Source organism: Pantherophis guttatus, chromosome 5, assembly GCF_059756535.1.
Source record: "Pantherophis guttatus breed Tessera chromosome 5, ASM5975653v1, whole genome shotgun sequence".
NCBI lineage: Eukaryota > Metazoa > Chordata > Lepidosauria > Squamata > Colubridae > Pantherophis > Pantherophis guttatus.
Window position 1 is genome coordinate 2827734 of NC_142067.1, and position 19229 is coordinate 2846962.

At 44.5% G+C, this 19229-nt stretch overlaps 1 protein-coding gene across 4 annotated transcripts in view; it reads left to right on the forward strand.

Annotated features, from left to right (window-relative positions):
- The first annotated feature begins 203 nt into the window (after positions 1–203).
- The window catches only part of FAM168A (family with sequence similarity 168 member A), an 86640-nt gene continuing 67614 nt past the window's right edge, over positions 204–19229 (forward strand). For 2 of the 4 annotated variants that reach the window (XM_087895732.1, XM_087895733.1), the window contains exon 1: positions 204–427. The gene's annotated coding sequence lies outside the window, so the exon portion shown is untranslated. The remainder of the gene's footprint in view (positions 428–19229) is intronic. The other 2 variants (XM_087895735.1, XM_087895734.1) reach the window with 2 other exon arrangements.

The window sequence follows — 19229 nt, forward strand, 5'->3', positions numbered from 1 at the left end:
GCATGCCCCGCGCGCGCTTCCTCCCTACAAGCCTCTACGGTGGGGTGTGGGGGGGAAGAGGAGGAAGAACCACTTGGTGCGCTTTGCTGGCCTACCATTCCCGGCGTGCTTCGCGGCCCACTTCCGGCGCCTCCTTCCGGCGCGCGCGCGCGGGGGCTGCCGGGAGTCGTAGTTCCTCCGGAGGCCCTTTTTTTTTTATTATTTATTTTTTGCTGTAACGGTTCGCCCAGCGGCGGGCAGGAGCAGCTGCTGGCGGTGCCCGTCTTTCCCCTTCAGTCGGGCGGCGGCGCTTCTCCCCTTCGCACCGCTCGGGCCCTTCTGCGGCCTTGCAAGCTCGCTCGCTCGACCCGCCGCTCCCCGGGGACGGGAGGCTGGAGCCGAGGACCGGGCGGCTGGACGGAGACCGAGACGGCGCCCAGCCCCGCAGGTGGGGAGAGAAAGGGGGGGGCGGTCAGGGGGGGTCGGGGGGGTGAAAATAAGGATCTATTGACCCCCCCTTTAATTGCACGGGGCTCCAATTTTGCAAACACGCGAGTCAGCGCTTGCTCGTGTGAACGGGGGTCGGCGGGGAGGGGAAAGGGAAGGGAGAGAGCATCCGACCCGGGTTGAGCCCCTTTTTTTTTTGGGAACCGGCGAAGCTGACCCGGGTTTGCAAAAGACCCCTCCCCTCCTTTCCCTCCCCCCCACCCTGCGCTTGACCTTGAAGGGGGCGCCGCCTTTTGACCTGCCTCGCGGGTGGGGAGGGACGGGGGGGTTTGTGCAATGCACGGGAAGCCCGAGTGGGGGGTGGGGGGTGGGGTAAAAGTGGGGGATTGGGGGGGGAGTTTGGCAACCACACGTCGGAAAAGGCTTTGCAAGCCCATGCCCGTGCAAAGCTGCCTCCCCCCCCTCCTCCTCCTTTCCCCGGGGTGCATTCGCACAACGCTGTTTTGCAGCCCGCGAGGGACAGGGCTGTCGTCGGAAAAGCTGCAACACACACACACACACACACACGCACATAACACACGCGTGCACCTGTGCGATGCCACGGCCCCGAGAGGTGCACGGCAGACACGTAAGAAAATGCATTTTGCACACGTGCACTGCTGCCACCGGCCTGAGAGGTGCAGGAGAGACGCACATAAGCGCGTGCATGCATGCATGCACATTGCTGAGAGATGTGCGTGAGACCCGCACATGCATGCATACACGCGCGTAGACATGTGCGAGTGTTGTGGCATGAATGCATCTGGGCGCTGTGATGTGCATAGGCCCCTTTTGGAAACTGGGGAGAAGCCTTGGGGGGGGGGCATGGAGAGCAGCATTTGGGGGACAGTTGAGGGGGGGGCTCCAGTGGCAAGGAAAGAGGTGGTGTGGTTGCCAGGACCCATTTTTGCAAAAAAAAAAATCAATGCCCGGCCTGGGCTCCTTTGCAAGGAATTCTTGGTTCTGGACCATTGGGGTGGGGGGCATGGAAACTGGTATGGGGGGCACAGAAAGAAACCTTGATTTGCCCAGCATTGAAAAGACCCTGTTATTAATCTAAGGTCTATGCGTGGCTGCTAAAATCAGACCAGCGAGTGTGTGTAAAAAAATGCCCACATCAGCACCATGACATGCTTAAACTTACAGCATCCTTGTTCAAAGAGGTATCTCTCCGTGTGTGTGTGTGTGTGTGTTTGGGTACCCAGTTCGATTCAGAGCTTTTATTATGGTGGATCAAGAGAGGGTTTGCAAGGGGGGCACCAGTGAGGGGGACGGGGGCAGAAATACGGTCTATTATGGGAGGGGGTAAAAGGGATGTTATGCCAGCTCGATTTATAGAGGAAATAATACAGTTGAATTCAGAATACGGTGGGGGAATTTTATAGCTACCCACTCAGAAGTTATGCACAAATATGTCTGTAGTTTGGGTTCAGAGGCGGTGGGCCTGTGGGTATTACACCCCCATCATGGAGGGAGGGATGGACAGACGGACCCTCATCTGGCAAGAGCTGCGGAGGAGTGTGATGGTGGGTGCAAACTTGCCCTTTGCCCCTTAAGGCCAGGAAGGTAAAATTTACCCCCCCAAAAAAACCTGGTCTGTGGAATTTGCAATGGCCAAAATACACCGTGCGGCATCCTTCGGTGAGAATTGGCATATTAAAGGATTAGCTTTAAAGGGACTCAGAATGATGCTTTGGTTTTGCCGCACGATGTGATAAGTAAGCCAAATTGGACGTTGTCTATAGCTGGCAGAAAACGTGGTTAGACCGGCTGTAAGCTGCGGGCCAGTATATTATTATTATTATTATTATTATTATTATTATTATTATTATTATTATTATTATTATTATTATTATTATTTATTATTATTATTAATTATTATTATTATTATTATTATTATTATTATTATTATTATTTTCATATCAACGATGCTGTGTTTCAGTGGTTAGAATGATGTTCTGAATACATATCTTTAAACATTCATGTTTTATGGTGGGGTTTCCCTCCCCCACATCTAGGTGGAAAATTGTTATATATTGCAAGCTCATGTATGATATGCCGTAACGCTAAATAAATCAATAAATACACAAACGCAGGATGCATTTTGAAAACATTTTTAATCCGGCGCTTTTTGAGTCGGGCGAGCAGAAATGGTTTGGGGGCTGTGCAGTTTTTAGGGGGGTGGGTGAGTGGGTGGGCCGCGGGCCGCGGATCTCCGTAATGGGGCTTCCTCCATTTGCTGGAATGCAAGATTATTATTTTTTTTTTTTAAATGACTGACGGTGGGGGATTGAGGATGCCATCCCCGTAAGCAGCCACGGTGGGAGAGCAGATTTAACCCCAGCCCGATAAAATATTCAGCGGCATTAATTTCTCTTTCACAAGAGAAACGGTGCAGAGAAAAGACACCCTTCCTGCAAAATACAACCCCCCCCCCACCTTTAAAACAGGATTGCTTTTTAAGAGCTCGTTTATTGGGATTGCAATAATAAGGGTAATTAAGCTTATCATTGTCCCGCCTGGATTAATGGTGCCGGAGTCAATCTTTCCCTGCATTCATTCTTCTGAGAAAATGCAGGAATCCGGGAAATGCACAATTCATTGGCAAAAAATGTGTGTTTTTTTCCTGCCCCCCCCTCTGTTTTTTTTTTTTCTCTTTTCTATTAGCTGTTTGCTCTGCCCTCCGTGCCTTTTGACGATAAGCCTTCGGGTTACAGCTCATATATCCTGTTGATTGAATTTCACCCAGAAGGAATTCAGTCGAAGCGTCAAGCAGGGAGAAAATAAGCAGGTTAAGGGTTTTTTTTTTCCTTCTTCTTCTTCTTCTTCTTCTTCTTCTTCTTCTTCTTCTTCTTCTTCTTCTTCTTCTTCTTCTCTTCAGACAAAGGCAGGTTGTGTGAAGGAAAGACAAGGGAAGGCAGTCCCCATCCATTCTGTGCCTTAAAAGCAGAATATGATCCTCAGAGGTGGGGGCTGCGGGCGTCCCTCCTCCCCCCTCCCCAGAAATTCTGATGGAGGAAAAAAACCCCCCACGGATGGACAGTTTCAAGGCAGCTTTGAGGAGGGAGAGGCGCTTGGCTGCTTGCGATCGATTGTCTCCACCGGGCAAGGGTCTGGTGGAATGGTGAAGTTGGCTGCTGATTAAAGGAGGGGAGTGGGGATTAGAGACGGGGGTCCGTTTCCCCAGCTCGGAACCCTTCCGCCACTAAAATGCATCCTTTTCGTTTCATTAATGTTTGTTTTTTAAGGTTTTGGTGGTGTTTGTGAGCTGGCTGGAGCTGCCGTGAAGTGACATGGATAGATAGACGGATGGATGGATGGTAGATATAGATACTGATGGATGGATGGGTGGTAGATATAGATACAGATGGATGGATGGGTGGTAGATATAGATACAGATGGATGGATGGGTGGTAGATATAGATACTGATGGATGGATGGGTGGTAGATATAGATACTGATGGATGGATGGGTGGTAGATATAGATACAGATGGATGGATGGTAGATAAATATAGATATGGATGGATGTATATGTATTATATAGATGTGGATGGATGGATGGATGGATGGAAGGTAGATATAGATACAGATAGATGGATGGATGGGTGGTAGATATAGATACAAATAGATGGATGGATGGATGGATGGTAGATAAATATAGATATGGATAGATGGATGGATGGATGGATGGATGATAGATATAGATACAGATGGATGGATGGATGGTAGATATAGATACAGCTGGATGGATGGTAGATAAATATAGATATGGATGGATGTATATGTATTATATAGATGTGGATGGATGGATGGATGGATGGAAGGTAGATATAGATACAGATAGATGGATGGATGGATGGGTGGTAGATATAGATACAAATAGATGGATGGATGGATGGATGGTAGATAAATATAGATATGGATGGATGTATATGTATTATATAGATGTGGATGGATGGATGGATGGATGGATGGATGGAAGGTAGATATAGATACAGATGGATGGATGGATGGGTGGTAGATATAGATACAAATAGATGGATGGATGGATGGATGGATGGTAGATAAATATAGATATGGATGGATGTATATGTATTATATAGATGTGGATGGATAGATGGATGGATGGATGGATGGATGGAAGGTAGATATAGATACGGATGGATGGATGGATTGATGGATGGATGGTAGATAGATATAGATACAGATAGATGGATGGATGGGTGGTAGATATAGATACAGATAGATGGATGGATGGATGGTAGATAAATATAGATATGGATGGATGTATATGTATTATATAGATGTGGATGGATGGATGGATGGATGGATGGATGGATGGATGGATGGATGGAAGGTAGATATAGATACGGATGGATGGATGGATAGATATAGATACAGATGGATGGATGGATTGATGGATGGATGGTAGATAGATATAGATACGGATGGGTGTATATGTATAGCTAGATATAGATATGGATGGCTGGGTAGACAGAAATAGATACAGATGGATGGATGGATAGATTACAGAATAAATTACAGATTACAGAATAAATTACAGATTAACAGATTTGGAAGGGACCTTGTAGGTCATCTAGTCCAACCCCCCGCCCAAGCAGGAGACCTTACTACACCATTTCTGACCGATGGCAGTCCAGTCTCTTCTTGAAAGCTTCCAGGGATGAAGCTCCCACAACTTCCAAAGGCAACTTCTGTTCCATGGGTTGATTTTTCTCACTGTCTGAAAATTTCTCCTTATTTCCAGGTTGAATCTCTCCTTGGTCAGTTTCCACCCATTCTTCCTTGTCTGGCCTTCGGGTGCTTTGGAGAATAGCTTGACCCCCTTCCTCCTCTCTGTGGCAGCCCCTCAAATGGATGTGCATATATATATATATAAATGGATGGATATGTAGATATGGATGTAGATATGGATGGATGGGGAGATAGAGATAGATGATAGATAGATGATAGATAGATAGATAGATAGATAGATAGATAGATAGATAGATAGATAGATAGATAGGCAGGCAGGCAGGCAGGCAGGCAGGCAGGCAGGCAGGCAGGCAGGCAGGCAGACAGACAGACAGAATAGGTAGGTAGGTAAGTAGGTGAAAGTGATGATAGATAGATGATGGATGGATAGATGATACTTTGGTCCAGTGTGCAAAATGGCTTGGGAATTCTATCCCTTTTTAGCAATGTGCTCAGATTGGTCTTTTAATTATGAATGCATTCAGAACCATTTTTAAAACTATTTCCAGACAAGTGGTTTTATCAATTACACAACTTTAGGTTAATACCGGTAAGAAAAATTAAAGAACTCCTTAGAATGGACTTCACATTTCACTTGTTTCCTTCCTTCCTTCCTTCCTTCCTTCCTTCCTTCCTTCCTTCCTTCCTTCCTTCCTTCCTTCCTTCCTCCCTCCCTCCCTCCCTCCCTCCCTCCCTCCCTCCTTCCTTCCTTCCTTCCTTCCTTCTTTCCCCTTTGTTTATTCCTCCTTTTATTCTACATCTGGAATGAATTCTCTATTCCTAGCTGTGGTTAGCTAATATTATTTTAATGGCTATCAGTTGCTCTGGGGTTCAGCCAAGTGACTTTCGCCTTTCCTGACTAACTTTTCATGTTTTTGCCCTACTGCCTTACTCGTTTCAAAATAGAATATTCTTTTTTTTTGGCCAAGTGTGATCGGTCACACAAGGAATTTGTCTCCGGTGCAGAACCTCTCGGTGCCCAAACAACAAAAGTGAGAAGTCGTAGATCATGCATCACGAAATACAATCATAAATCGTAAGATGGAAAAAAAGAAAAGGGATTAATCATAAGAGACTAACGGGAGAAGGTAGTAGGAAAGACGAGGAGATGACAAGGATAATAGTAGGAATACAGTCCTACTACACGATTAGATATCCTTAGGCATAAGACAGTGCTGTGGGAATTGGGTGTTTAACAAAGTGATGGCTTGCGCGGGGGAAAAAAGCTGGCTTTTTTTTTTTTTTAATTTGATTTATATGCCGCCCTTCTCCGGAGACTCAGGGCGGCTTACAATGCGCTAAGCAATAGCCTTCATCCTTTTGTATATTTTATACAAAGTCAGTTTATTGCCCCCACAATCTGGGTTCTCATTTAATCTACCTTTGAAAGGATGGAAGGCTGAGTCAACCTTGAGCCTTGGCAAGATTCGAACCTGCAGTAATTGCAGGCAGCTGGTTTTTTTTTTTTAATAACCAGCTTAATAACAGGTTGCCTTAGACCACTGTACTACCAAGGCTCTTGGTTTTGGCTTAAGTCTTTGAATCCTCAGCCATTCCTGGATTTTGGGTGCTTTCTGTAACTTTGGAGGAAAATAATGGTCTGGAATCTATATACTCCATGCAGAAAAAATTAAGTTTTTTTAAAGGTTTAATCCATTGCATGCATGTGAGCCCTTCTTAATTAGGCCGCTCTTCTAATATTTCTTTAGGCCCTGGTTCTATAAATCTCCTCCAAGACTCTGCTGAGGTCATTAAGTGAGGACTGCCTGAAGCCAGGGAGATCTTGTGATTTTTTTTATGAGCAGAGGTGGGCCATTCATTTTCCCAAGGGACCACATGAGAAACTGAGGCTGCCGGAGGGGAGGGAGAGGAGGGCGGACCAGTGTAACCTGATTTGATGTCCTCCAGCTCCGTCGCCTCAACTCTTTGGGCTGCTTCAGGTGAGGGGCGAACTTTGCACATGCGCAGGAAAGTCACATCTGACTCGGCTTTTTCTCCTCTCCCCTATGGTACGCTCACTTACATTTAATTTCCAATTTCCAGTTGGAATAGAATAGAATGGAATATGGAGAATAGAATAGAATTAGTATTAGTATTAGTATTAGTATTAGTATTAGTATTGTTATTAGAATGGAATGGAATGGAATGGAATGGAATGGAATGGAATGGAATGGAATAGAATAGAATAGAATAGAATAGAATAGAATAGAATAGAATAGAATAGAAGAATATAGAAAATGAGAATGGAATGGAATAGAATAGAATAGAATAGAATAGAATAGAATAGAATAGAATAGAATAGAATAGAATAGAAGAATATAGAAAATGAGAATGGAATGGAATAGAATAGAATAGAATAGAATAGAATAGAATTAATGGAATGGAATAGAATTCAGAATGAATAGAATAGAATTCAGAATGAATAGAATAGAATAGAATAGAATAGAATAGAATAGAATAGAATAGGAATAGGAATAATTGGAAGGGATCTTCAAGGTCTTCTAGTCCAACTCCCTGCTCAGACAGGAAACCCTATACCATTTCAGACAAATGCTTGTCCAATCTCTTCTTAAAAATCTCTTGTGATGAAGCGCCCACAACTTCTGGTGGCAAGCTGTTCCACTGATTAATTGTTCTCACTGTCGGAAAATAGTTCTAAGTTGCTTCTCTCCTTGATTAGTTTCCACCCGTTGCTTCTTCTCCTGCCTTCAGGTGCTTTGGAGAATAGCTTGACTCCCTCTTCTTCGTGGCAGCCCCTCAAATGGATATGTATATATGCATATATATAAATGGATGGATATGTAGATATAGATATGGATGGATGGGTAGATAGAGATAGATAGATAGATTGGAAGATAGATAGATAGATAAATAGATGATGGATAGATTGGAAGATAGATTGGAAGATAGATAGATAGATAGATAGATAGATAGATAGATAGATTGGAAGATAGATAGATAGATAAATAGATGATGGATAGATTGGAAGATAGATAGATAAATAGATGATGGATAGATTGGAAGATAGATAGATAAATAGATGATGGATAGATTGGAAGATAGATAAATAGATGATAGATAGATTGGAAGATAGATAGATAGATAAATACATGATGGATAGATTGGAAGATAGATAGATAAATACATGATGGATAGATTGGAAGATAGATAGATAGATTGGAAGATAGATAGATAGATAAATAGATGATAGATAGATTGGAAGATAGATAGATAAATACATGATGGATAGATTGGAAGATAGATAGATAAATAGATGATGGATAGATTGGAAGATAGATAAATAGATGATGGATAGATTGGAAGATAGATAAATTGGAAGATAGGTAGATAGATCATAGATTGGAAGATAGATAGATAAATAGATGATGGATAGATTGGAAGATAGATAGATTGGAAGATAGATAGATGATAGATTGGAAGATAGATAGATAAATAGATAGATGATGGATAGATTGGAAGATAGATAGATAGATAGATAGATAGATAGATAGATAGATAGATAGATAGGAAGATAGGAAGATAGACAGACAGACTGCTATCATGTCTCCCCTAGTCCTTCTTTTCATTAAACTAGACATACCAATTCGAGCAAACATTCTTTATATGTTTTATCCTCCAGCTCCCTAATCCTCTTTGTTGCTCTTCTCTGCACTCTTTCCAGAGTCTCCACATCTTTTTTACAAAAGGCCCGGACTGCATAAAATGTCCTGGTCTGTTGTTGTTGTTGTTGTTGTTTTTGAGACTGAAAATCAAGTTTTCAGCATTTCTGTATCTTCTATCCTTTCCCTGAAATCTTGCTTTAGAAGGGAAGTCCATACAGGTAGTCCTCGACTTACGACCACCAATGTACCCCAAATTTCTGTTCCTAAGAGAGACGGTTGGCAAGCAACTTTTTTTTTTTTGGGTGTGTGTGTCTCATTTTACGACCTTCCTGGCCACAGAGGTTGAGGGAGTCACGGCACGTGTTAAATGTTAGCAACGCGGTTGTTAAGTGTATTCGGCTTCCTCGTTGACTTCGCTTGCCGGAAGGTTGCCAAAGGGGGAATCACGTGAACCTGGGACACTCCGTCGTAAAGGCGAGTCCGTCGTCAAGCGTCTGAATTTTGACCGTGTGACCACGGCAATGCTGCAGTCGTCGTAAGTGTGAAAAAGGGGCGTAAAGTCATGCAACTTTGAATGGTCACTAAATGAAGTGTTGTAAGTCAAGGACTACCTGTAATGACAGCTCACCCAGGACAGTGGTTTTTTTTTTTTTCAATTCTGGCAGCTTGCAGATGTGTGGACTTCAACTCCCAGAATTCCCCAGCCAGCATAGCTGGCTGGGGAATTCTGGGAGTTGAAGTCCACACATCTGCAAGCTGCCAGAATTGGAGATCATTGCTCCAATGATTGGTTTTTGGACTGTAATGAGTAGGTTGGTGGTCTCCCCCCTTGTTCAATTCCCCTCTCTGCTCTTTCCGATTCTTGCAAAGACCCCCGGAGCATTTAAAGACCCCCCCTCCCCGCTTCAGATGTCTCTCCGTAATCCCCCGCACTCCATTAAACCGTTTTTAAGAGCGATAATTCCATTTTGTATGTTCTAATAAACCTAATTATTTCAGCTCCGGGGGAAATACCCCCAGGGCACCGGGCTCGGCTCCGCGGCGGAGAATTCCTATCGCATGATTAAGTGTCCCATTTGGGGAACATCTCCAAACCGAGCCCCAGGACACACAAAACGGGAACTTCGAGAGGGACTTTCCCAGCCTTCCGTCTCAGCGACGATACCTCAACGATGCTCTCAAATTAGATTGACGCCTTTTATCTTCATTGGGAGAATGTCGTGTCAAACAGATCGCGGAATAAAAGTCTTGAATTGTTTTGGGATATTAGCCTCTCAATATTAGCCCCAGGAGTGGTTTCATTTAAGAACGAGAGACGGACGCTCTTAGATCAGAATCATCGGAGTAGAGCCGGAATGGACCTTGGAGGTCTTCTAGTCCAGCCCCCTTCTCAAGCAGGAGACCTGACACCATTTTTGACAGATGGCTGTCCAGTCTCTTCTTAAAGACTTTCAGTTTTGGAGCAACCACAACTTCTAGTGGCAAGTTGTTCCACTGGTTTATTGTCCTCGTTGTCAGGAAATTTCTCCTCAATTCCAGGTTGCTTCTCTCCTTGATTAGTTTCTATCCATTGCTTCTTGTCCTGCTGTTGTGGCTCCGTTACCTGAGCCTGTGTCATCGGCAGGAGAGGACTCCGAGAGTGAAGGAGAGGAGTTGGCAAGGCCTCCCTCTCCAGGACCCTCCTCTCTGGCAATGCCTTCGGTGTCCGCCGAAGGGCAAGAGATAGGGCTGGGGCCAAGCACGTCCACGCAGCCACAGGTGGACAGTGATGAGGGTAATGAGTCTTGGCTGGATCCTCGGCAGCGTCGCAGAGATAAGCACGCGCAACAGAAGAAAAGGCGTGCCCGAGATTAGGCTGAGTCACTGGACCACACCCCACAGGGTATAAAAGGGGGTGAGGTGGCCATTCAGACTCTGTGACGGACAAAATTAACTACCATCGAGTCACATTGCATCTTTGGAAACAACATTATCGGCCTTGGATTTATTTTACGAACTGGACAATTCTTGACTGTGGGTATTTTGTTTATTGAGTAAAAGTTCTTGGCAAGCAGCTACTGGGTTGCTGCCAAGCGTCTTATCGGAAGAATTGGTTGTCTGCCAGTTTATTTAACCCCCGGCTGTCTGTTTGTGTGCGTGTGTGAGACGGGGACAGAACATCTGCCTTCAGGGGCTTTGGAGAATAGCTTGACTCCTTCTTCTTTGGGGCAGCCCCTAAATATTGGAAGACTGCTATCATGTCACCCCTAGTCCTTCTTTTCTCTGGACTAGCCAATCCTGCAACTGTTCTTCATATGTTTTAGTCTCCAGGCCAAGGTGTATCGTGTGCAGGGTTTACTTTCCCTCCGTTGGCAAGTGGATGTTACAAGGTGCGTACAGGTAGGCGAGGACTGCTTATAATGTTGCAGGATCCATTGAGAGTCAGTCACCGTGGCCAAAGGTTTATTCTTCCAAGCATCTGGACTCGTGATGGAGGGAACGTCTCTCTGTCCTCAATGTGTCCCCTGGACTATTCTACGCGTTGTATTTCTTGATGACGTTTCCAGTGGCTAACTTTGGAATAGAAGGTGGAACCGTCTTCTGAAGTCACCTAGAACTGGAGTAGAACTCACCGTCTCCTGGTGATTGGCCCAAAGTCACCCAGCCAGATTTTGTGCCTAAGGTGGGACTAGAACTCACCGTCTCCTGGTGATTGGCCCAAAGTCACCCAGCCAGATTTTGTGCCTAAGGAGGGACTAGAACTCACTGTCTCCTGGTGATTGGCCCAAAGTCACCTAGTCAGTTTTCGTTCCTAAGGTGGGACTAGAACTCACCGTCTCCTGGTGATTGGCCCAAAGTCACCCAGCCAGATTTTGTGCCTAAGGTGGGACTAGAACTCACCGTCTCCTGGTGATTGGCCCAAAGTCACCCAGCCAGATTTTGTGCCTAAGGTGGGACTAGAACTCACCGTCTCCTGGTGATTGGCCCAAAGTCACCTAGTCAGTTTTCGTTCCTAAGGTGGGACTAGAACTCACTGTCTCCTGGTGATTGGCCCAAAGCCACCTAGCCAGTTTAAGTTCCTAAGGTGGGACTAGAACTCAAAGTCACCCAGCAAGTTGTCGTTCCTATGGTGGGACTAGAACTCACCGTCTCCTGGTGATTGGCCCAAAGTCACCCATGCCTATGGGGGGGGTTCTAGAACTCCCACCCTCCTGGTTTCTTGCTTGGTGCCTTAAACCGCTACATGGCAAACCATAGTTAAACATTCCTCCCCCCACCCCCCCAAACTCAGCACCCCCAAAATGTAGTCCTTTTCAAGTGTATTTCTTGAATTCTTAAACTGGGCTCGGGAGCAGATAGGCAGCCGATCGGTTTTTCTTAAATGCAGAAGTATCTCTGTAATAAAAATCCAGGCAACAAAAGAATGAAATGAGCCCTCGCCATTGCAAAGACGACAACGTTAGGGAGACGCGGTTTTGCCCTTGGAGGGAATATTCTCCCTCCTTTTTTTCCTCAAAATAGGTTGGATTTTTTTTTCCCTCCCTGCACATCACAAAGGGAAGTAATAAGATGGAGGCCCGAGCTGCAATTTCCCAGCAATTCTAGTAAACGATCGCTCCATCTCAACCTCCTCGGCTGCGGTAGACGGAACAATAAATACACAATAATGTTCTTTTTCATCTTACGAGAGCCGCTTAAAATGGGTTGTTTGTTTTTAACGACGGTGCGATCCGCAGGGCTCATAAATGCCTCCGATTTTATTCTCACGGAAATAGCGCCGCGTGTTTTATTTTTTTTATTTATTTTTTAATTTTAAAAAACAAAACTTTATTGAATTTAAAAATATTAACAAGAAAAAAAAGAGAAAATATTCAAATTTTCTCACTCGTAAAATTTACATTTTCAATCCACGGTTACACTAACATACTAAATACATGTTTATTTATTTATTTATTTATTTATTATTTAAATTTGTATACCGCCCTTCTCCCGAAGGACTCAGGGCGGTGAATAGCCAAAATTAAAATACATACAATATAAAATTTAAAATAATTTAAAAGCAGAATTAAATCGAATTGTATATAAACACATATATACAAATATACAAACAGTGACTTATTTACCTATTCTATCTATCTGACGGTGCTTTTTTTTTTTTTTTTATTACTTGCATTTCCCCTAATTCTTATCTTTACCCTTTTTTTCCTTTGGTTTATCCACTGATACCATCTATTCCATACTATAAAATATTTTGAGTCTTCCTTGTCTTCTAATTCTAGAGTTAATTTATCCGTTTCTGCGCATGTGTAGATTTTTTGCATTACTTCCTGATCTGTTGGCATGCGATCTGTTTTCCACAGTTGTGCCATTGCCAGTCTGGCCGCCGTAATTATGTGTAGTGTCAAATATTTCATGTCTTTTTTAATATTCCTTTTTATCATGCATGTTTTAAAACTCGGAGGTCTCCTGTCGTGGTAAATTTTTGGAGGAAGCTAAGTACCGGAGCCTTTTCGTTTCCCAGATGGGGTGCAGCGGGTTCCCATAGGGCTGGATAATTACCTTTCCACCCAGGCCCTGGGCCTTGGCAGGGAGCTGCCAGGTGCTCACAAGGTACCTACCTATTTTCCTCCTCGATGCTCCTACACTCCACTAACTGGGTTTTCCTTCACCGTCATTAGATCGACTGGGTGCCATTCAAAATCTCCACAGCTTGGTCCCGCCTTCTACTGCGCATGTCCAGTCTTTTCACTCAGTCGCTGGTTTGGAAATCTTTGTCGCTGTCGGTCTTGGGGAGCTCAAAGGCCGCCAGCAGCCAAAGTCACGTCGCTGTTGTGGCCCGCCAGCGGCCTGTGCGGATTGTTGCTGATCCCGACGACGAGGAGGCTGGTGTGGTGTCGCGCCGGCAGCCTGTGCAGCTGGCGCTCGAGTCGGACAGCGAGGAGGCTGAAGAAGTTGTGGTGCCAGAGGTGGGGATTCAGCCAGGGCCTTCAGAACCTCCGGAGGCTCCTTTAAGTGAAGAGGATGAAGTGGAGGAGCCTCTTCTCGATGCACGAGCACGCAGAGCTGCCAAAAGGCAGGAGTGGTTACTCAGGAGGACGTCTCCTCGAGAATAAGGCTTGGAGCTAATTGGCCCCTCCCTTAGCCTATTTAAGTTTGCAAACAGCTTGTAAAAAGCTGCAGGAAACAACGTGTGTTCGTCCGCTGATCATTGAGTTTGAATTTTCTCTACAAACCTGGCTTCTGGGCTTTCTGCCAACTTTAGTAAGACTCTTATCTGTGGAATTTCTGGCAGGTTGTTAAGAATGTTTTTATTCTGTGTTATTATTCTGTCACAAAAAGACTGTGTTTTGAAGTAAACTGAGTTCAGTCGCATGGCATCGTCGAATGGAATGGCAATGGCCAATTGTAGGAACAGAAGAGAATATTGGTAGCTCGGGGTTGAATTGTGGGGGTGGGGTGGGGGTCTGTGGGGACGTTTCATGACCCAACTAGGGAACATCATCAGTGCTAGAAGGGAGTGGGATTTATGGACTACAAGAGGAGGAGGACTGTGGGGTCCTCGGTGCTCTCTGAGCTGCCTTGTTTTCTTGCAGACGTTTCATGACCCAACTAAGTAACATCATCAGTGCTGGAAGGGATAGGGGTTTATGGACTAGAAGAAGAGGAGGAGGAGGAGAACAACAACTGTGATACTCTCTGGAGTTGGTGCATTTTCTTGCAGATGTTTGATTAACCAACTAGGGAGCATCATCAATGCTAGAAGAGAGAGGAGTTGGTAGTAAAGCACAAAGGGAGGAGGAAGAGGAGGAGGACAAGGACAAGAGGAAGAGGAGGAGGAGGATGGTGCTCTCTGAGTTCAGTAGTTTTGTTGCAGATGTTTCATTACCCAAGTAGGTAACATCATCAGTGCTAGAAGGAGGTGGGGTTTGTCGTCACTTTATATACATTGTCTTGCCCTGTTAATGTTGGTGGGAGCATTCTTGGTGGTACCTTGATTAAACTGTGGTTTATTGTTGGGTTGTTTGTCTGAGTTAGTAGTTCCTTGATTGGGATATTGTTTATTACTTGGTGTTAATCGTGAATTATCTTGGTGTAAATTGCTGGCAAAGAGCTCTTTTGGTCTTTTCGCTTATCTCTTTTGAATGGTATGTAAATGTTGTTTATCTCTATGTGCCTGTTGTCTTATTTGGGTTTATGGGTTGTTTTTTTTTGGTTTTTTTTTTGGCTTTTTAGCACATTATTGAGACATGTAGGACTGCGAAAAAGCTAGACACTGAATTATTTAGAGTATGTCTGCGATAAAACAAATAAGCTTGAAGTTGGAAGTGAATATGTTTTCTCATGAATATGGAATTGAAGGTTGGTAGCTTAAGGCAGCCACAGCGGGATGTGATGGAAATATAACACAGGAAAATAAATTGGGTGGGTTCAGGATCTAGCAGGAGAGAGCCGAAGATACAGGAAGTCCTCTTGCTTGTTTCAGGTATTTGCAGGGGGAAAAAAAATCTGATGTTAGAAATGTACCGACAACCACAATTGACCCCCCAGCCTTTCTGTTGTTAAGTGAGACATTGGTTAAGTGAGTATTGCCTAGTGGTGAAATGCACTTACCTTTGCTACCGGTTTGGGAATGCGAGCGCGCTTGTGCTCGCTATCCGTGCGAGCCTCTTCTGCGCATGTGCAGAGGCTCAAAAACGGGATGTAATGACGTCCCGGCGGGTGGGCGGAGCTTCCCGCCGCCGGCGCTACAGGTTCGCACGAGCCGGATAGATCCAGCTGGATTTCACTGCTGGTTTTGCCTCGTTTTACGACCTTTCTTGCCACAGTTGTTAAGTGAATCCCTTGTAGTCAATAAGTTAGCAACACGGTGGTTAAGCAAATCTGGCTTCCTCATTTATTTTACTCGTCAGGAGGTCGCGAAACGTGACCTTGTGAAACAGCAACGGTCATAAGTATGAGTCAGTTGCCGAGCGTCTGAATTTTCCTCGTTTGATCACGGGGATCCCACAAAGGTCGCAAGTGTGATAAACGGTCCTAAGTCACTTTTTTTTCAGTGTCGTCGCAACTTCAGACAGTCACTAAATGAACTGTTGTAAATGACCATGTGACCACGAGGATGCTGCAATGGTCATAAGTGTGAAAAACGGTCGTAAGACATGTCGTAACTTTGAACGGTCACTAAATGAACTGTTGTAAGTCGAGGACTGCCTGTACACTTACATATTGGGGAGGGGGGGTCTGATGTCTACATTCTCACATTTGCAGCATCTGATTTTAATGAGCTGCTTTCCTGAGCTCTGATCTTTCGCTTCTCGTTATTTTTTTTCCCCACTCGCTGATATTTTTATCTGCATTTTTTTTTTTTTGCAGGAGCTGATAGATTTGACTGTCTATTCCTGGAAAAAAAACATGCTAACAGCAGATCAGATCGGTTGAATTATCCTTTGGGTTTTTCTTGCCTGCATTTATCGCTCTGTTTACTCCTTTCCCCTTTCCAGCAAAATCTGAATTACCGTATTTTTCGGAGTATAAGACACACCTTCCCCCCCCTAAAAGGGGGTGAAAATTTAGGTGTGTCTTATACACCGAATGTAGCCCCGCCCACTCACTGGCCCCCACCCTTTGGCCTCTGCCTCGCAGCAATTTACCTCCTTGCAAGCAAACAGCAAGAAGAAACAGCTCCTTTCAGCTTCAGCACAGCCTAATTAGCACAAAGTGATTGGATCGGCCTCCCGACTCTCAGCTGATTTGCTCTCAGCTGTTTTGCGCTGGGCTCCGCTGCTTGCTGTAAAGAGGTAAATTGCTGGGAGCAGATTTTTTTTCCCCTTGTGCTAATCAAGCTATGCTGAAAACGAAAATGAAAGTAAAGCAGACTGTTTGCTGCAAGGAGGCAAAATTGCTCAGAGGCAGAGGCAGATTTCTTTTTCTTCTTTTCCTCACCAAAAAAGGTAGGTGCGTCTTATACTGCGAAAAATACGGTATATCCAGAAGGTGAACGTAATCAGAAATCATTAGTTTTTGGGGTCAAGAATGTGCCAATTAGAGCAGCTTGAATCTTTTTCTTCCTGATTAAAAAGGTGAACTTAACGATTGGTGTACAGCTAAAACCAGAATGATTTTATTTATTTATTTCTTTTGCACTTTGCTGAAAAATGGTTGTGTTTTTCTTGGTTGTATACCGCCCTAAGGGACGTGGTGGCTCAGTGGCTAAGACGCTAAGCTTGTCGATCGAAAGATCGGCAGCTCAGCGGTTCGAATCCCTGGTGCCGCGTAACGGGGTGAGCTCCCGTTTCTTGTCCCAGCTTCTGCCAACCTAGCAGTTCGAAAGCGCGTTAAAAAAAATGCAAGTAGAAAAATAGGGACCACCTTTGGTGGGAAGGGAACAGCGTTCCGTGCGCCTTTGGCGTTGAGTCATGCCGGTCACATGACCACGGAGACGTCTTCGGACAGCGCTGGCTCTTCGGCTTTGAAACGGAGATGAGCAGCGCCCCCTAGTGTCGGGAACGACTAGCACATATGTGCCAGGGGAACCTTTACCTTTATACCATCCAGAATCTCTCTCCAAGGGAAATTCCAGACTGAAATGGTGTAGTAGGGCCTCCTGCTTAAGCAGGGGGTTGGACTAGAAGACCTCCAAGGCCCCTTCCAACTCTGTTATTCTGTTATTTCTGAAATCAGCAATTGAGACATGTGAAAAATAAAACAAAAAGGGTTGGGAGAAATGAGAGTAGTTGGGAAAGACAGAATAAGGGCCCGGAACGCCGTTGCGGTAAAAGAGCTCCTTATATAAGAACCTCCATGGAATTATTAATGTGTGTTATTATAGTCACTTTCTTCTTTCTGTTTGGGAATAAAAAAAACCAGCTATTCGGTTCTTCCAGTCTTATTTAGTTGTCCTCTCAGATGGTTCACGCTTTCAAATTGTGCCGTTAAAATTTAAAATGTGATGGTTTGACGGCTAAAAAAAATAAATGAAACAAGCATCAATAGATGCAGAGCAATAAAGCCCACTTACAGATTATGTAAAAAGATACCATTAAAAGCTTAGGAAGAGAACAAACAGCCTCGAACGCATCCTCCCTGCAGCCAAAAATAAATTTAATATAACAGTATTCGGATAAGCAGGGATCAGTACCAGACAAACAAGCAGAAAACAATACCCTAATCAAGGAACTGTCAAGGGGGAAAGCACAATCCTACCAGTGGTGAAATGCTACCGGTTCGGATCAGTTCGCCCGAACTGGTAGTAATAAAAGCTACCGGTTCAGGTGACTTGGTAGTAAAAAAAAAATGCTACAGGTTCAGACGAACTGGTATTTCCAACAATCAGCTGTGGCGCGCGATTTATATTTGCTAGAAAGCGAATCTAAGGAAAGGAAAATCTGCTTTCTAGCGAATCTAAATCGCGCGGCACAGCTGTTTCCTCCCCCTCGCTGTTCTACTTACCTTAGAAAAGGCTTCTTAATCCTCCTTTTTCAGCGCTGCGCGATAGCGCCTGAGGTGCGCCAGCACGCATTTGGCACACACCGCACATGCGGACGCGCAGCGAATTGGTAGCAAAGCGAACCGGTAGCAGACTTTGGAGCATTTCACTCCTGAATCCTACCAACACTGCCAGAGCAAATTATTGTACAATGTATAAACAGAGAGCAAATCCCACACTCACGAGCGCTGATGATGTTACGTAGTCGGGTAATTAAATGTCTGCAAGAAAAACTACCAGTCAGTCTCATTGGGTGCAGAAGTATGGAACATTGCAGAGACCTATTTATATTCTCAATTCTTCCCTGTTCTGAGTATTTATGAGTAATCTAATAATAGGGAGCTGTGTTTCTCAGACTTTTAAATTGGGTGGACATCGGCATTGTTCAACCAGCTTCTAGCTGGGGAATTCTGGGAGTGGAAGTCCGCACATCTTAATGTTGTCCAGGTTGAGGAACATTGGATTATACAACTTTTTTTTCCCCCAATAAAGGGAAATATTTGTAGCTCAGGGCTGAAATGAGGAGCCCTTATGCTCTCCAAGCTTGGCTGTTTTCTTGCAGATGTTTCATGACCCAAGTAGATAACAACATCAGTGGTAGTAGGGAGTGGGGTTTGCTCTCAATTTATATTCTGCTGGCTTGCCCTGTCAGTGTTGGTGGGAATGGCCTTGGAGTTTCTTTGGATGGCTGTTTACTCTTAGCTTGTTTGGCAGTTTCTTGATTGGGATCATGTTTACTTCTTGATTGTTGGTCTGATGTTAATCTTGGTGTTCTTCTATGCTCAAATGGGTATTTGATTGCTGGCAGGGAGCTCTTTTGGTCTTCTTGTTTTCTTTTTGGCTTCTTGACTGTCTCTTTTGAGTGGTATGTAAACATTGTTTACCTCTATGTGCCTGTCGATGGTTGATTAGTCTGAGTGCC